Source organism: Bos grunniens, chromosome 14, assembly GCF_055505025.1.
Source record: "Bos grunniens cultivar Pamir isolate PY7600 chromosome 14, Bosgru_T2T1.0, whole genome shotgun sequence".
Taxonomy (NCBI): domain Eukaryota; kingdom Metazoa; phylum Chordata; class Mammalia; order Artiodactyla; family Bovidae; genus Bos; species Bos grunniens.
The window spans coordinates 66,923,876-66,943,126 of NC_141178.1; the positions used below are offsets into that span (position 1 = coordinate 66,923,876).

A 19,251-nucleotide genomic window follows, 5' to 3' on the forward strand; every position below is an offset into this window, starting at 1 on the left:
ACCTCACTAGACCCACCCCCATAATTTACATTTTAAGATAACAGGATTAGCCAGAAGGTTTTTTTCCAGAGATCGTCCTCAAGCAGGATACATTATTGTTATATAATCCTAAGGAATGGAGAGGGAAAAAAGTTTGTCCTTTCTTCCTCCTTGAGAATTCCAGACCCCTCTCCCCTTGGGGACCCCTGAACTTCTTATCAATCTGCCTAAGAATTGGCTCTCTCAAGAGCAAAGGGGCTCAGCCATATGTATACTTGTATCCATTCTCCCCCAAACTCCCCTCCCCTTCAGGCTGCCACAGAGCATTGAGCAGAGTTCCCTGTGCTACACAGTAGATCCTTGTTGGTCGTCCATTTCAAACAGAGCAGCTGTACATGTTGATCCCGAACACCCTAATTATCCCTTCCCTCATCAGGAAGGAGGTTTTAATCTTCTGCTGTGTGCCCTGTACCTTACATGCCCGGTACCATCCCCTACTCTGATATCACGACAAACCAGAGAATTAGACATTTATCCCAAAGACCAGGAAACCACAGTCCTGCTAAGACTACAGAAGTAAGTACCAGGCTCAGGACTGTCTACTCTGAAGCAAGTACATTTGCTTCTGCTTTTCTAAGGAGTCATCCTGCTCCCTCAAAACAGAGTTCAGATTAAGGTGGTTAGATTTTTAAATGAATTTATTAACCTAATCCCTCCCAAGTAAATATCCTATGAAATGCAATAGAACAGGGAAATGGGATGGTAACTACAGAAGCAAATAGAATCAAGAGAGGTTTAGGATGGTGACAATAAGAGATATGTTCACTAACAGGCAATCCCAAATGAGGGATGCACAGGGCTAAGATGTCCGAGAGGGCTGGAGTGGGTGGATAAAAGCCCAAGGAAGCAGTTCTCCTGAGACAGAAGCAGAGGACAGGGCTCTAATGCGAATGAGCTGGTGGGGCAGGGCGGGGGGAATGTGGTACCGGAAGATGAGCACTGAACACTTGTAGAACTGCAGGCACAAGGGGGTTAGAGCATTTGCAAACCCTTGGCCTTAGCCCAGCTGCTGTTTCACGCTGGGCCCTGTAGGAAACAGGTGGTCATTTCCATTCACATCCTGGCAGGAATGGAATTCCTATGTCACATTTGGGCCTCAGAGTCTTCACCCAAAGCAGTGTTCTCCCGATGAGTCTTTAAGTGAAGGGGTGATCTGCCTCTAAAAGTTTAAAGAGCTGGGTTTCAATAGCTACACTGTGGATGCAAGCACTTGTTCATTCGTTCATTTCATACAAATACCTACCGAGCCCAGGGTAGCTGCTACGGGAATGAATATGAAACCAAATCAGCCTAAACTTGCCCTCAAAGAAAGTCTGCTCTCATAGAAGACTTAAGACACAAGTTAGATAAATTAAGGAGGTAAAACAAGTTTGGGAATTTACAGAGAAGTTAGATTAATTTCAGTTGGGACTTAGGATGGTCCTTCCCAAGTCTTACTGCGCATAATAAAAATGGCCTGAGGAACTTCCCCAACAAGGTCTCTTATGAAATTCTGTGATTCCTGTATATTTTTATGGCAGAAGACAGTGACTGCTTTATGGTTATCATCCTTTAAGTCAGAGAATGTAGCCTTCCACTGTAAATCTAAAAAAGATGTTAATCATACATATATTTTTAACCTTAGAAAAACCCAAGGAAAGTTCAAATGTCATGACTACAAATGGTTTAAAGCTTGAATACTGCTGCCCTTCTATCAATGGAGAAGACAGTTAAGAAGCTGCACGCAAGCCTTTGTGATCAAATCCACAACCCCAAACTGGCCCCCCCCCCCCGCCCCCGTAGCACTAAGTAACGTTGCTGGACCGAGCTTCAAAGGAAGCTCCAGGCATCCAAAAACAAGCTTGGAAGGAGAAGAGTCCTGTCTGAAACAGGAAAAAAGATCACACTCGGACATTCCATTTCCAAAGTTCCTTCCCTGGCAGAGATCCGTGCCCTTTGGAGCACTGTCAGGAAACTGCAGGGTCCGTGATGGGATAAGCAGACACCTGCTGTCCCCACATCCTCAGGGCAGTTCTGGTCTCCCTGGGGCTCCAAGAGCACAGAAAGGGCCACAGAGCTAATTACCACCATTCAAGCATGAAGCTGAAATATCCCCCAAATGTCTCCCTCATAATAACCTAGGAGTTTTTAGATTAACTCCCCTCATAGACGTTATTTCCTGCCAGTTCAGTCAGGACGCAGGAGGGTGATAAGGACCCTGAGGCCACAAAAGAATGAGTAGGAGAGGACAATGATGCTTTTCTTAATCACTAATAATTATTGTTTTAATGTTAAAAGCAAACAAATGATAAATCATTTTCAAAACACAGAAACAGCCCCCACGAGGTAAAGAATTTTAATTAACTGGGAAGGCCACTTTGAATTCATCAAAAAGCTGAACTGGCAATACAAATGAGTGTATTAACTACACATTTTTAAAATCTTTGAGTATGATTGCTTTACGAAGTTGTGTTAGTTTCTGCTGTACAACAAAGTGAATCATACATTTTAACAACAACAAAAAAAAGACTTCATTTTTCAAATGTATATATAGAAATGAGCTAAGTTAAAAGGTGTTGGCAAGCAGAAATCCTAGAAACTTGTTTTAATGAAGATAAAAAATTCTCACAATGAAACTGTGTAAATAAACTTCTCCAAAGTGCCATTAAGAGCAGATGCTGTTAAATAGACAATCTTTGATAGTATTCACTTGCCCTATAGAGTTCTTTTCTATGCAGCGTTAAGACCGTTATGTCTAAATGTTCATAAACTTGGGATCTGGGAAGCCTAACTGAACCAGATTTCTGCTAAACTTCTTCCCCTCAAAACTAATAAACATAATAGTGAATAAGATAAACATTATAAAGACAGAGCAATACAATAAGCCTATCATGTTTATGAGCATCTACTATGTTGAAGGGATTCCCTGGTGGCTCAGATGGTAAAGAATCTGCCTGCAGTGCAGGAGATGAGGGTTCGATCCCTGGATCAGGAAGGTCCCCTGGAGAAGGGAATGACAACCCACTCCAATATTCTTGCCTGGGAAATCCCATGAACAGAGGAGCCTGGCAGGCTACAGTCCATGGGGTCGCAAAGAGTCGGACACCACTGAGAGCCTAACACTTTTTCTTTTTTTTAACACTATGTGAAAAGGCACTTTCACATATACCATTGACTAGCTGGATGCTCCTCAACTGCAGTGCTGGGCAAGAGCTGTTCATCCCATTTTACAGATGAAGAAACTGAGTGGTTTCCCTTAGGTCTCACAACTGGTCACTCTGGGTAAGAACCCTGCTCTCTAGACTCCCAGGCAGCCCCCTCACTGTTCTTTCACCATCTCACGCCTATTCCCCACCAATCAACCAGAAGTGATGCGAGGTAATGCAGCCACTCTGGGTCAGTGGAAAAACTGTCCTGTCTGATGAGATGGTTGCTTGATTATTTTAAGAATTCAGAGCAGGAAAGGACTCAGAAACTACATATACACCCCTTAAATAATTTACTTTGACTTAAAACATTCATTCCTCAATCTTATGATAAAGGGCGAAGGTCTTTCCTTAAAACATTCATTCCTCAATCTTATGATAAAGGGCGAAGGTCTTTCCTTTCACGTAAAGATCTGCTGAACGGGAGGTCTGTGATCTTTCTAGCAAAAAAAACCACACCCTGCAATGTCTGATTTCAGGTTCCTTTAAGGAGAGCCGTACTACTTGAAAAGAGAAGAATCCTTCTAGATTTTAACCACCACCATGCCCCCTCTTAATTTATACCAATGCAGCTCAACCACATCTAAAACACCAGGATTTTTTTTTTTTTAGTAAGTTGTTTTTCAAGTCTTTCCAAAACACACAATGGAGTTTTCAGAAAAACAAGTTCTCTTCATACTCAAGATTGTGTCCGTTAATATATGTCATTCAATGACATAATTAGAAATAGCAAGAACTTTGGGGGATAAAGTACAATTAAGCAGGAAGCAGAGAATTGGTCTGGAGGAGGCAGACATGGTCGGGCACAGAGAAGGGGCAATCACAACCCCACCGAGGGCAACAGGGAGGCACAGAGGGCAGCACCTCTGGCCAGCCGGCCCACTGGAGGCCAGTGAAGACAGGATCTGTCACACGCACCTGTAAGCACCATGGGACAAACACTAGAGGATTCCATGAGAAAGCAGAACAGTACTAGAGCAGGAGGAATGCTGAGACCCAACAAACACGGGTCCAAAGAACCACGACCTTAGCAAGTCCCAGGACCTCTCTGAGCCCCCTAACAAGTGGTCAAAAGTGTCTCTCTTGCAGCTGCTGCAAAAATTCAGTAAGAATAGATGGAAAGCATCCAGCCCCGGCCTTGGAACATAGAAATGTTCAATACACATGAGCTCCTTCTCTGCCTGTGTACTTCTCCCCCTCGGAGCCTGGCAACACGCTTCAAAGGGGAAAGCACTGCAGAGGGAGGGAGGGAGGGATGGATGGAAGGACGGACAGATGGACAGATAGAAAGGACAGCCGGGTAGACAACTGGATTGGTGGCAGAACTTTAAAATCCCTTCGTTTTTGTAACTTCTTTGGCTCAAACGGTCCCAATATATGAATCAAGAAGCTATATCCTGAAGGAGAGTTTTCCCCACCAGAAGATGAGTTCTAATTTTATCAACAACATGGACACAGATAAAAGGAAGAGAGGCAAGCAGAAAAAAGTTCAGAAAGTATCAATCACGCATTCCATAAATTTACGAGGATATTTTCATGAAAGATTGCCCTATTTCATTCTGGTTATTCCCATAAATGTCATATTTTGGATATTATTTAAAATTATCTTAAAATTTATTTTTCTATTGTTTGCTGGAATACAGAAATTCAACTTGATTTTTGCATATTTATTTTGTATCTAGTAAACAGGTTAAATCTATTAATTTAAACAAATCATCTGCACCTTCAAAAAGAAAATAAAAGAAAGTATAAGTTCCAGATGTTAAACAAAAGAACTGGCTCACTGGTGGACAGATCTTTTTTCCCTCTTCCTTCCAATTGTAGTTATTGAGAATGAGGATACATAGAATGCATGTGACTTTTTTCCAAAGGGCAGATTAAAGTACAGACAACTAAATTCAGTGAAAAGATAAATTATTCACCTTTCGTTGTCAATAAACAGCAAGTCTGAAACAGAAAGTAGTTCCAGAAGGACAACCATGTGGCTTGGTTTCAAGTACTCAGCATTGCATAAAATGCACAGTTAACTGGAAGGATGCTTAAGCTCTGAAATGAAACAGGTGCGGAACACATACTTTCCATGGTGGAAGTGATATGAATGAAAACACAGGCAGAAGGGAAAGCCCTGAGCTCAACACATCTTAAGTTTTTTTTTTAATGAATCAACCACTGCAAATAAGGCTTTCACCAACTCTGTAGACTTTTTTTAAACAAAAGTTCAAAGTGCTAACGAGACATACCCAAAACACCTTGGGAGGGGACACTACATTCTGGGGAGAAAAACATCTCAATTTTAAACAGTAGCCAAAGGCAGCTTACCCTTCTCCAACAGTTTCAGCTAATTCCCGTCTTCTTCCAACAACCCATGTGGGTCTCACTAAGCTTTAAAATACCCAGTATTTTCTCAGCTAGTAACATACGCATTAACCCACCCAATCTGGAAATATGAATCTCTTAAGGCAGCCTTACTTGTCTTCATTGTAACTTAAAGAAAATATGAAAACAGTCATTAGCCTCTGTTTCTCTAAGCCTCAGTGTACTCATCTGTGAAATGGGGATAGTAAAACCTATTCAGACAGCTCACCCACCATCCAGTAGGGAGGTATCTTGCCAAATCCTTCCAAAAGAAGCATCTGGCATTACAGAACAAAAGCCTTAAAAATGCTTGTGCCCTGACTCAGTAATTCAACCTTAGGACTCTAACCTAGGGAAATAAGATACGCAGAAAGATGCCCAGGAATGCTTGCTGTGGCATCATTTATAATACCGGATCCCTAGAAACAAGAAGGGTACAACTAACAGCCAGGAAATGGCTACAGAAACAGTTGTATGTTCACATGTGTTAATGTTTCTGTGGCCCAGAATTATCACAATATATATAATTTAAAAATTAAAACCTGTGCCCCAAACTTAGAGACTTTATATGTAATATATAAATATATTTAAAATAGTATGCATTCACACAGTTAAATTATACACATATGCATGTATATATGTATATCCATATTTATGGAAAATATTAGAAGTACAACAAAATATTATGTTAGGTATTTCCAGATGGCGAAATTACAGGTTATTTTTATACATTTGTAAGAGGAAGACTGCTTCCTGTTTTTAAAATTCTGTACAAAGAATTTATTTTAAAAATCAAGAAGAACGTTACTAAGTTTGTGGGAGAGAGAAGGGGGGGCAATACAGGGGTAGAAGATTCAGAAGTGCAAACTATTTACATAAGCCACAGGGGTACATTTATTGTATAACATGGCTATATAGGCAATATTTTATAATAACTATAAATAAAGTATAAGCTTAAAAAAAAGGTTTGTGAAGTGTGTGTGTGGGATGGAGAGAAAGTACTGAAAGAGAGATCCCACAGTGTATTTTCATGAAAACCAACTGGAAGGACACCATTAGTAGCTGATGCTCGAGCACACAGAAACAGGGCACAGAATATGATCCCCTGAGGCCCACAGTTTGAGCTATACTAAGCCTGGGGTCATTTCCTTGAAGACCTAGGCACATGGGCATCACCCCTTTCCACATATGTATCATCATTTGTGTGTGTGTGTGGGCGGGAGCTCCCAAACCACAAACCACATTGAAATGCATAAGTAGCACGTTAATTCTGCAGTATTTTGGTTTCCCTGGCAACCTTATCTCTGTCTTCTTTGATCTCAGCTACAGATGAAATCATCTTTGTCCTCCAAAGTCCCTGAGACCCACTGCCAGCACCAGAGTGGCCGACGGTGGCAGAACACTCACTCGCTAAGAAGTTCTAATTAACAAAATTGTTCACAAATGCATACATTTGTTCATAACACAACAATCATAAAGAGCAGAATCTTGATATATTCACTATTTGAGTTCCAAACTGTCTGACTTTCACATATTACCAAAATTTAATTTTAGCATCACATAAACATAATTAATCTTTTTCATAAGGGGAAGGAAAAACGAAATTACACTTAAGTCTCCAACTTTGTTAAACAGTACTGATGTCTAAACATTTACCTACTGTCTCCACCTGGTGTCAATTGAGCAGCCAGTGAGGTGTTTCCCAGACCTAATTTTAACAAGTGAAAGTCAAAATGAGGAAAACAAAAACCTGCCTTGCTGTGAGCATGGCTTTGACATCTGAACATTATGGACAGAAACTTATGGAGCGACCAGGAGATAATTTCAAAGAGGGGGATGAGGAAACTGAAGTCATCCATTTATGACCTGGTAACTGTCCGACTCTTTGAGATCCCATGGGCTGTAGCCTACCAGGCTCCTCTGTCCATGGGATTTTCCAGGCAATAGTACTGGAGTGGATTGCCATTTCCTTCTCCAGGGGATCTTCCCGACCCAGGGATCGAACCCAGATCTCCCGCATTGTAGGCAGATGCTTTATGGTCTGAGCCACCAGGGAAGTCCAACTATTAATATAAAAGGACTTAAAATGTTTTGTGGAAATGTGTCCGCTCCTTGAGTCATTTTTGAGGATGGCTCTGGCTAGATAAGATGGATAAAGTTAGGCATGTCATGCACAGTCATTTAACCATAAGCATCTAGTGGGGGTTGACCATTAGTCTGGCAGTGTGATAAGTACTGGAGACCCAAAAGTCAAAAAAATTCACCTGACTCAGAGACCCCCTCACATTAGTCAAAATACGTCTTTCCGTGAACACAACAAAACAGGGGGTCCCATACACACAAGGTGGCTGGTGGAATTATTCTTCCCCACAAGAACCCCAGACACTTATCTGAGAGCAACTACAATAACATGTATCCACTGTGAAATCTCAAGTGGAAAGCATACCCCTTTACCAGATTGTTTTGTTTTTTAACTATTTTCCCCAAATCTCATTTTCTCTGTTACAGCTCCCCATGACTTCTAATTTCAAGCCTAGGCCTTTGACTTCAACCCCTTATCATGAGTGCCCAGAAAGCAATAATGACCACACGCATCTTACTATTCTGAGCGCTTCTAAGCCTTCAATGGAAATAGTTGTCCATGTTCCCCAACAGACAAAACCCCAGCTTCCTTCTCCCTCAGCCCAGGTGGTAACACAATGACCTTTGCTCTTTTGGGTCGGAAAGGTCAATGAACCTCACTTGATTTCAAAGAGATTGTGGTACCACCAGGAGCTGCTAAGGCAGCTAAAGGCAAATGAATCCCAATCAAGCCTGCTATATGTCTCCCCCTCTCTCCAGGGTTAACTTAGAAAAAGTAATGTTAAGTACTTTAAATACACTTAATGGACAGTGGAGGTTTTTTAAAATTACATTTAATTCATTTTTTAGAGGCAGTCCTGGGATATCTTGTTTCAGCTCCTTCAGGAAACCAGGAATTCATTTTCTCCTGTATTTTCTTTCCTTTCTCCCAAGGTAATATTACTAAGGCTGAGCTCACAAGCTTTAGTCCTTTAACCTAATGGATGGGTCATCTCATCTCTAGTCAATTACATATTAAACAGTTTATGACCTGGAAAATGCATACTAAATATAGCTGTCATCAATCAGCATTTCTTTGTAAATAAATGGAATAAATAAACAGATACTAGAAAAGTTTTTGAAGCTTCTAAACATATTTTCCTGGATCACAAAGAATAAGTACTGGAGTTTCTCAAATTATCTTTAGATAAGACATCTCTTACACATCCACTGGTTTTTAAAAGCAAGTTAAATCCATACTTTGATAATTCAGACAACCTGCAAGAAATCCAACGGCAAGATCCCTCAAAACTTTAACTACTACTGAGAAAAATCGTATGCAGTATTTGGATGCCACAGAAATAAGATTTTCAAAATGCTCTAAAAGACTAAATGCCCCCCAGTTTTTAAACCTTTCAGATTGAAAAGAACTATTAGACAGCTATTACCCAGTACCTTAAAGGAAATTTTCACTTATTTTCACTAAATAAACATGTTATATTACCTACTGGATGATAGCTAATAGCTATCTACATGGTTAAAAATAATCTGCTGCATTTCACAGACTTTTTTAAAATAAAAGAACTTTACCTACATCTTCAAGAACTACTCAAACTACAAATTCATACTATTTATGTACATATTATGTAATTTGTTTGGATACAGCCAAGATTCTGGGACCTTTGTATAACAATTTGCTTTGGGCTTTTATTAGACATCAAAGTTTCATGTTTACCAGTTTTTATCTTTAATAAAGTGAGCTCTAATAAGCAAAAATGAGTTGGTGTGTGTGCCTTTTGAAGTGTTCCCATTCCTTCTACCCTCATTATCATGTTTTTAACTAATTTCAAAAGTACTACAAAATAATTTCTCACTTATTCCTAGTGTTGTAGCTGGTCAGGGGTAGAAAATAGGACAATTCCAGCTTTTTGAAATATAACTATGTGGTCACATCTCTGATAACAGAACCCAGGATCAAGGCTAAGGTCATGGGCATGGAAATCTAGAACTCCTCTGCCTAAAACCAGAGGATAAATGAGAGCTCCTGGAGTCACTCACAGGTCTCTGGTGTGACCCAATCCATCCCAGATGATGGGACATGACTCCAGAGACCTCCATCTTGGAAATAATTGTCTCCAACTCACCTTACGTTTCAAGAACAGGAAGGCAACCAGGTGGGTTACAGGACCGAAGCAGACTTCTTCCTTCAGGGCTAGAATCCTATTTAAGGTAGGCATGGACCATCAGGTTCTTTATTAACATCTGAAATCAAGAGGGCCAAGACTCACCCCATCCCAGCATCTCAAAGCCTCTTACAAACAGAGGAAAACACTGAGGATAAAAGAACGCAGAGGAGCTCCCAGAGCCGATTCAGAGATGCTGCGCTGCTGCGTGGGGGTGGGGGAGAGATCCAGGCGAGAGGGTTTTGTTGTTGACACTGTTTAGTTTGGGGCTTTGTTTGTTTTTAAGTATTTCAAAGCACCCACCATGGGCTCATTAGGTCACCCCTGACAGTGACTTTCTGCCATTTTAGCAGTCGGGCCACGCCATGAAAAATTGCTTAAAAAACCTGATACACACCAAGCAGCACCAGACAGAGACTGCACAGCCTCCCTGGACACTCACCTCGTCCTCCTCCTTGAGCTCCTCGGGCCCACAAAAGCAGCTCATTGAGCTCCTCAGCCAGGTGAGGAGACTAGCACCCATACGCGTGCATCCATTTTCAGATAATACGTTAACTCGGAAAGGTCGGGGGCCCTGGCACCAAAGCTGGTGGGAAGTTCAGGGGCATTTCCAAAGGATGTCCAGCAGCCACCCAACACCCTGGTGTCAGATTCAAGAGGCAGGAAGCAGAAGCCACCCTCCACCCAAACTGCAGGTACGCCCAGAGGTATTTCAATGCAAAGTCAGTGAGATTAAGTGAGACTCCAAGGCTGCAGGGCCTACCACGAAACAGATGTGAAAAAGCTGTGAATACACCAAGATGAAAAATGCCTAATTTATCCAACACCCGTGGGTTCCATGTCTGCATTCACCAAGCCGTGGGGTGCATACAGCCAGACCTCATGCAGCTTCTACAATATCCAGACTCTGTGAGAAGCCCCCCAAGTAAGAACGGATCGTGATTTAATTACCTCCAAAAAAAAAGTGACCCTTTCTGTCTTTGGTGAGCTCATCTGTTGTCCTTCTTCCAAAAAGTCAGGAAATAATAGTCCTAATAATAATAGCTATTTCCGTTCAGCCAAAAACCTTAAGTCAAGAGTTGGTAGATCACACCCCGCAGGCCAAATCTGGCCCACTGCCTGTTTTAGTTAAATAAAGTTTTATTGAAACAGAGCCAGGCCCACCCAATTACCTATTGCCTTTGGCTGCTTTCACTCAACAATGGCAGAGTTGAGCAGCTGCGACAGAGACGCTCTCAAAGTCTGAACTATTTACCCTGTAGCCTTTACAGAAAAAGTCTCCCGTAACTGGCACAAAGCATTTAAACCTCTAGGATATACATATCATTATCAGCAGGAAGCAGCCCTCACCTAAACAATGCTCTGGTGTGGACAGAGGGCTGGGGGCCCTGCTTCTCACCAGCTTTTGAGACCACATGACACTGGCAGGCCGCAGTTCCTCTGCCTTACAATTAGGGCTGCGATACCGGCTTTACAAGGCTGTTGTGAGGCTCAGACATGAAGGCATATATAAAAAGCCCCTAGAACCAGGCCTGGTTCTTCAACTCTATCCATACTAATGACCCACACCAGGGCTCCTGGGGTAAGAATTTAGTGCTAAATGTGAATCACCGAGAGCAACTCACTTCTATGAGTCACGAAGGCGCTTCTCACCGTGATCTCGAAAGGATCACGGACTCAGAGCACTATAATCCAAGGAAAGGGTGCAATGCTCTTTGCTGAGTCACAGAAAGTTAAAGGCTCTCGATTCTGTTCTTGTGTTTGAAGGAAAATACTGTGAACTGTTTGAGGGTGGACTCCAATACAAAATGGAAGGCCACCCTCCGGATCCAAGACTTAGCCAGCAGCCCAGAGTCCATCCTCAAACACTGCGTGTGTAACCTTATTAACAGGCGGCAAGTGGAAGAGCGGATACCCAGAGGGTGACCAAAGCACGCTGCGGGCCTGCCAGAGCGGCAAGGAGGTGGCATTTTAAAGGGCTGTGAAATCAATCTCCTGTTGCTTCACGCTGAGGGGTGTGACTCCGGCCAGAGCACACGGCGACGTCAGGGAACCAGATCATCAGGAATACGGGGCCAGCTGAGTGCCCAACACGACCACATCATGACCACATCCCGGGAGCCTCTCCTCCACCCTCTCTCCTGCCCTCCCATTTCCACTCCATCTTCTCTGATGTTTGCAAACCAAAGCCATGCACGCACACAGCCTTCAACCACCTGAGACTGCCTCCAAACACTAATATGACACAGGGCAATGGAGGCTACAAAACACATCTCATGAGGTAGGGAGGGCAGAGTTTAGGTACCAGTATTAGAGTTGGGATAACTGAGGCTCAGAAATTCAGTATGACCTGGCAGCAAAGTCTCATCTATCAGACTTGTTCACCACTCCATATCCATCTCGAGGCCCAGCAAGACGTTGAGAGTTAACACAGGTGACCAGTTCATTGCTTAGGACCTAGATTCAAACTCCAGCTTTTCCATCTACTAGCCTTCGACTTTGGGCATGTCAATATACCTCTCTCTGCCCAAGTTCATTCCTCTGTGAAATGGAAATAACATTAATCTAGCACACAGGGTCACCATAAGGCCTAAGTGAATTAATACACAAAGACTGCCCAGGACAGCGCTTGACACTAAGTACAAGTCCACTAAACGCTGGCCACTGTTATCTGCTGAATCGAATCTATCTGACTTAAACCCAAATCTTTGGACCAGTTCTGCCTTCTCATTCATAAATCATTCCCCAAACACGCCTATGGCAACTTTAAAAATTATGATCCAAGGGGACTTGCCTGGAGGTCCAGTGGTTAAGACATCACCTTTCAAAAGCAAGGGCTGTGGGTTCAATCCCTGGTCGGGGAGCTACAATCCCACATGCTTTGGGGCCAAAAAACCAAAATATAAACCAGTAGCAATATTTATAATAAATTCAATAAAGACTTTAAAATGATTCCCATCAAAAAACTTTTTAAATAAATTAAAAATATAAAATTATGAGTTAAGAAAGGCCAGCTCTCAGGTGGTATAAAAGCACCAGGCAACAGGAGCCTTTTTCCAAAGGACATCTGGCTTAAGCTGATAACATGCCACAGAGCAAACTGATAGCACCCATCGGTCACGCGTGTGAGTCTAAAATGAGAACTTGAGCGTGGCACGCCCGCTTGAAGAGCCTTTGTCACACACGCACATACCATGCTCACAGAAGCAATATCGAACGGCTCTGCCTGCTTTGAGCTACTAAACATGGTCCTCGCTGGCATTTTTTGGCCAGACGTGACTACAGTTGGGAACACGTCACATTAAAAACATGTCTCTAGGGTTCTGCCCTCTAAATAAAGGCCCCTGACGATTCCTGACTGCAGAAGGGCTCATTTCTGAAACCACAGGCCAGATAAAGAACAATGTGAAAACCTTCAGAAGCAAAGCTGTCATTTTCAGCTGTTCTGGGACCCGAGTCCCCACTGGGTGGCACAGTCCCCACCGAAAGCCAGCAGGAAAAACCCCTCACTCAGGAAGAACGTGCTACATCACCGAGGGGCACGGGGACAGGAAAATCACTGGGCTTGGGTCACCCTGATCCCCAGATTAGGGGACCAGTGATGCCCTATTTCTGGGTTTCAGCTTTCTCATCTCCAAGCTGCTGCACGTGCCATCCTAGAGGGACAGCTTCTTTTGTGCTGACTCCCAGACCCTCCTTCCTCCTCCGGGGCAGAGGGTGGGCCCTGCCTTATCCGTCAGGGGGAGCCCCATGCAGATTCCTTTCCCCTGAAGAATCTTCACTCCCCAACTTCAAAACTCATCTAACCGCCAACTGCCTCTGAAGCCCTTTCCTGCATATTCCACCCATTTCAACCACCCCTGGGGGTTCCTTCTCATTTTCCCTCCCCTTCTGTTTACCCAGTCATAAACTCTTTAATAACTGGATGAGACCCAGAGAATACCCATTCTAATTTCCTACCCACATTTTCAAATTTCTAGTAACCACATTAACATAAAAGAGATGGGAAAAAATAATTTTAATATATTTTATGTAACCTATCTACAATATTGTCATTTCACTATGAAACTAACATACAAATTATTAAAGAGCTATTTTAATTCTTTTTATTTCCCATAAGTCTTTGAAATCCAATGTGTGATTTCCACTGGAAAGTACATCTCCATCGAGACTAGTCACATTTCCAAGTGCTCAACAGCCAGACGTGGCCAGTGGCTACAGTATGGGACAGGGCAGTTCTACACCATGGTCTGTTGGCATTCCTACATGCACAAGGGCTTCCCTGGTGGCTCAGACGGTAAAGAGTCTGCCTGCCACGTGGGAGATCTGGGTTCGATCCTGGGTTGGGAAGATCCCCTAGAGAAGGGCACAGCAACCCACCCAAGTATTCTTGCCTGGAGAATCCCATGGACAGAGGAGCCCGGAGGGCTGTAGTCCATGGGGTTGCAAAGAGTCAGACATTACTGAAGCGACCTAACACTCAAGCACATCTGTAGTCTACACATAATTTAAGACCAAAACTGTTTTAGAAGGCAGCACAGCTCTGCTTCCTCCGAATAAGCCCTAAATTTCTGAGATGTAGGAAATTCAAGTTTCACCAATTCAGTCCAATGTTCCCCCTCCCACCCTTAACTGGAATATGAGGACTAGCATAAAGGAAAAAAAAAAAGAAGGATAATTACATGCACAACAAGCATTCCTCTTAAAAGTACAAAACAAGCAGTATTTCTCTTGTCTAGGGGCCTTTAAGACACACCCAGTTCCTCCTTCCACCGCCAATGGATACAGTGAGACAGTGAACCTTTGTATCTTTCAAAAATGGATAGGAAGCTATAATATTTGTCATCAAAAGTGCTTCCAAACATCGACCCCATGGGTTCTGCTTTAATGAATAACCACCTAAAACACCCTGAAGTTCTGCCTTTGTGGGAAATACCTGTGAGGAGTTAACCTCTGCAATCTTATTCACACCTCTGCCTCACCTGGACCACCTGTATTCCAAGCTATCTGTCCCTTTGGGGGCAACATTCAAAAGGGAGTGACTGGGGACTTCCCTTACAGTCCAGTCATTAGGACTCTGTGCTTCCACTGCAGGAGCTGCTGCTGCTAAGTCGCTTCAGTCGTGTCCGACTCTGTGCAACCCCACAGATGGCAGCCCACCAGGCTCCGCTGTCCCTGGGATTCTCCAGGCAAGAACACTGGAGTGGGTTGCCATTTCCTTCCCCAGTGCATGAAAGTGAAAAGTGAAAGTGAAGTCACTCAGTCGTGTCTGAATCTTCCCGACCCCATGGACCGCAGCCCACCAGGCTGCTCTGTCCATGGGATTTACCAGGCAAGAGTACTGGAGTCGGGTGCCATTGTCTTCTGCAGGAGACATGGGGTCAATTCCTAGTCAGGGAGCTAAGATCCTGCAAGCCACATGGCACGGCAAAAGAAGTGACTGATTTAAAGCCAAGACATATTCAGTCCTGTGCCCAGACACATGAGGGCTGGCCTTTATTTGGAATGCCCAGATGGGGCACAAGTACAAGGCAGATGTGAGTGGGGGGGGGGGGGCGCGGGGGGAGATGAGTAGGGATTCAGAAAGGTGGACCTGACAGGAAGTCCAGACTGGTTCCCTATGCCAACAAGGGGGTAAAAACTGGCGTTGGGGCTTCTAACACAGCAGTCCTCTGTGCAGTGACAACTGAGACAGTACAGAAAGGCTTTGGCTCAAAGTTATGCCAAGTATACTGTGTGGTTTAGTCCACCACCTTGAAACAAAATGGCCAGCTAATAACTTTCCACAAGCTTTGTCTTTTATAAGTTTTTATTCATTACAACTATGTAGGTAGAACATCAGGGAAGAGAGATATGTGCTTTTTTTTTTTTATTTTATTGGAGTACAGTTGATTTCTAATGTTGTGTTAATTTCAGGTGTGATTTAGCAAAGTGATTCTGTTATATATATACACGTATATTCACTCTTTTTCAAATTCTTTGCCCATCTAGATTATTACAGAATACTGAATAGAGTTCCCTGTGCTATATACTAGGTCCTTGTTGACTGTCTATTATATATATAGTAGTGTGAGGACGCTAATTCCAAACTCCCAATTTATTCCCCATCCCAACCACATCTCCCCTTTGGTAACCATAGGTTTGTTTTAAAAATCTGTGAGTCTGTAAATAAGTTCATTTGTATCAGTTTTTAAGATTAGATTCCAAATATGAGTAATATATGTGACATCTGTCTTTCTTTGTCTGACTTACTTTACTTGCTATGATCATCTTTAGGTCTACCCATGACACATGCTATCTTTAAAAAAGTACAGAACAGGTCTTCATAACATTACTTGCATAAAATACTCCTTTTCCTCCTAGGACTCACAACACGTATGTTGTGAGTGACAATGTGAGTGACAATGTGAGTGACAACATCTGTGACAATGATGGGGAAATTCTACAGTCCACAGAACCTCTAGAAGAGCTGCTAAGTTGTGTCTGACTCTCCATAACCCCATGGACTGCAGCATGCCAGGCTTCCCTGGCCTTCTCTATCTCCCTGAGTTTGCTCAAACTCATGTCCATTGAGTCAGAGATGCCATGCAACCATTTCATCCTCTGTCACCCCCTTCTCCTCTTGCCCTCAATCTTTCCCAGCATCAGAGTCTATTCCAATGAGTATGCTCTTCACTACCCTGGAAGAATGGTGAAAACTAAAAAATCTTAACTCACTGATTCCCTGAGTGCCCATTGGGAGGCAGATGGAGGCTTTGGCTACAAAAAAAAAAAAGGCCTCTTTCCTATCACAGATTCAGGCAAAGCAGCCACGTCTCAGGTTATTTACATTCCAGAGCACCCAGTGCTGGGCGGATGCTTCTGGAAATATCTTACCACTCCCCTACATGAGGGTAATGAGGTATATCAGCATCACTAACTGGCCAGCTAATAGCAGGCTCAACTCCAAAGAAAGAAAGGACAGTCCTGAGGCATTTCTGAGGACAGTTGCCAACAAGACCCTGAGGAAGAGAATCTTGGCCAGATGAATTATTAACCTATTTTTAAGCATTTGACCCTCTTCTCCCATCCAGTCTTCATTTAAAAGAAATGCATCGTTAGCAAAGATTCACTGTCTTGCAAAGCATAACAGAAGCAAAAGTTCCCACCTAGCCCTCAGTCTCTGCCATTTTCCATGGTGATGAACAGCATCTGTAAATTCAAGGCACATTTATAAATTATATAGCAGAGATCAGGAGAAAAGGATAAATCAAAATTATGAAGAGTTTTAAGAAAAGCAAGAGTTTTATTAAGTATAAACATTCAAAGGTTCACACTAAACCACATGAAGCATATTCTTATGCCAACACCACCAAGAACCTTCACCCTAAACCCAGCTTGGTCACTACTAACAAGGTAAATGTAACCAGCGGGGAATCTATCTAGGTCTCAGATGCTGTCCTAACAGACAGAGGTCATAATTCATACAATTACTCTGCGAGGAGCAACATGTGACCCACCTATTCGCAAACCTGATGACTAACATGAACAGCCTTTACGGTTTACTTAATATCTCATCAAAGAAGAAGTATCTTCTGCTCATTCTAGAAAAGAACAAGCAGAGGCTCAAATAACAGGCACAACTCATTTTACTGTGCTTTGCTATAGCGCACTTCACAGATACTGCTTTATACACACACACACACACTGAAGGTTTATAGCAACTCTGCATGAAGTCTACCATTTTTTGAGCAAGGTGCCATTTTTCCAACAAAAAACTGCTCACTTGTGCCTCTATCTCCTATTTTGGTTAATTCTCACAGTATTTCAAACTTCTTCATTATTATATTGGTTAGGGTGATCTGTGATCAATGATCTTTGATGTTACTATTGCAAAAAGATGAATCATGAATGATCAGAGATGAATTCCACCATCTGCCGTAAAAATGATTTTTCTGCCTGTTCAGAACAGCTACTTCTGACATTGTTGGTGTTATTTAGTAGCTAAGTCGTGTCTGACTCTTTTGCAACCCTATGGACTGTAGCCTGCCAGGCTCCTCTGTCCCTGGGATTTCCCAGGCAAGAATACTGGAATGAGTTGCCATTTCCTTCTCCAGGGGATCTTCCTGACCCAGGGATCGAACCCATGTCTCCTGCATTGGTGGGCGGATTCTCTACCACTGAGCCACTAGGGAAGCCCACTTCTGACATTAGGGCAACTTTAAATAAATAATAGCCACATGGTATCAATTACCACACTGATTTAAAGCTCAGATTCTGTATAGCTAAGAGTAATCACTTATTAAAACTTCCCCATTAGTCTTAATCCATTTCAGTAACTTGAATCTCAGGAATGATCATAGATATGGCAGGCCTTTGTTTGATAATATCAGGAAAGTTTCCCTTTAAATAAAGCAAAATGCTTGGATCACAACACATGGATCACCACTCTAGGCTTATTCCAGAAAAGCTACCTAAAAATCACACGGAGCTACTCAGCTCATTTCTCAGGAGATTAAGGCTGAGAATTATGATTTGACTTCAGAAAAAACCAGCCAACACACTTAAATCATACTGTTCCCACTGATTAAATTATGAAGTCCGCAGAAATCCTTGGGAGGAAAGAGACCAAGCACAATTGTCACAGCATCCAAAGAGATGACATAAAAGTAGCTGGTCATCACCCAGAGCCTCTCCCTAAGCACACTGATGGGACAACACCGGGACCATTCTCCTCCCACCTGGGTGCCCTCCCTGCCCTGTTACAGATGCCCCTCCCAGCCTCTGATCCCATTTCCCCAGGGCTCGTTTCCCTGGAGTATGTCCATCTAGACCAAGTCCCTGAAGGAGAGGATTGTCACTCACACATCTTCTAATCAGCAGCATCAAGCACCGTGCCGGGCACACTGCTCGCACTCAAATGCCTGCTGAGTGGATGGCAAGTGGGTAGATGGATGAGTAGAGAACCCACTCAATCTAGCCTGAAAAATGAACGAAATGTTCAGAAGAAACAGGATGAACTAAAAGTACCTTGAAGACATTAGAGAAAGGAATGGGTATTTATATAAGGAACAGTTAAATCAACTTCAAGCAGTGAGAGCTTTCCTGAACATAGAATTAAATGAGAGTCCAAATAAAAATCACTACGTATGTAGAAATAAATTAATATATACACCACTAGAAGGAATAATGCCTCCTCCTGACTCTGTGTCTGTTAAAACCAGACCTTGTGACCAAGGAATTGAAACAACAAAAGCTACAGAAAATTAGAGACAGTGTCTATTTCCACAGACTCAAAGGCTCTGTCTGCCTCGCTGTCCTCTCTCAAATGTGGCAGGTGGGACGGTCATTCTAACCAGGCAGACCTCAAAACCACACAACTGTCCCGATGCCATCTTGTACTTCAAGACAGTCTACCCATGGACATTTTCAGAACTTTGAAAAACCCT

The 19,251-nt window shown here is 42.8% G+C and overlaps 1 protein-coding gene across 29 annotated transcripts in view; it reads right to left on the reverse strand.

The window, feature by feature from the left end:
• MTSS1 (MTSS I-BAR domain containing 1) overlaps positions 1-19,251 on the reverse strand; it is a 161,004-nt gene that overhangs the window by 75,566 nt on the left and 66,187 nt on the right. Inside the window, exons 1-2 of one of the 29 annotated variants that reach the window (XM_086337139.1) lie at positions 10,775-10,940; positions 9,785-9,860 (exon numbers count right to left, since the gene is read on the reverse strand). The exons of 26 other annotated variants lie outside the window; for them this stretch is intronic. The gene's annotated coding sequence lies outside the window, so the exon portion shown is untranslated. Of the gene's footprint in view, positions 1-9,784; positions 10,020-10,265; positions 10,284-10,774; positions 10,941-19,251 lie in introns of those variants that run through there. 2 more of the 29 variants (XM_086337141.1, XM_086337140.1) reach the window with 2 other exon arrangements.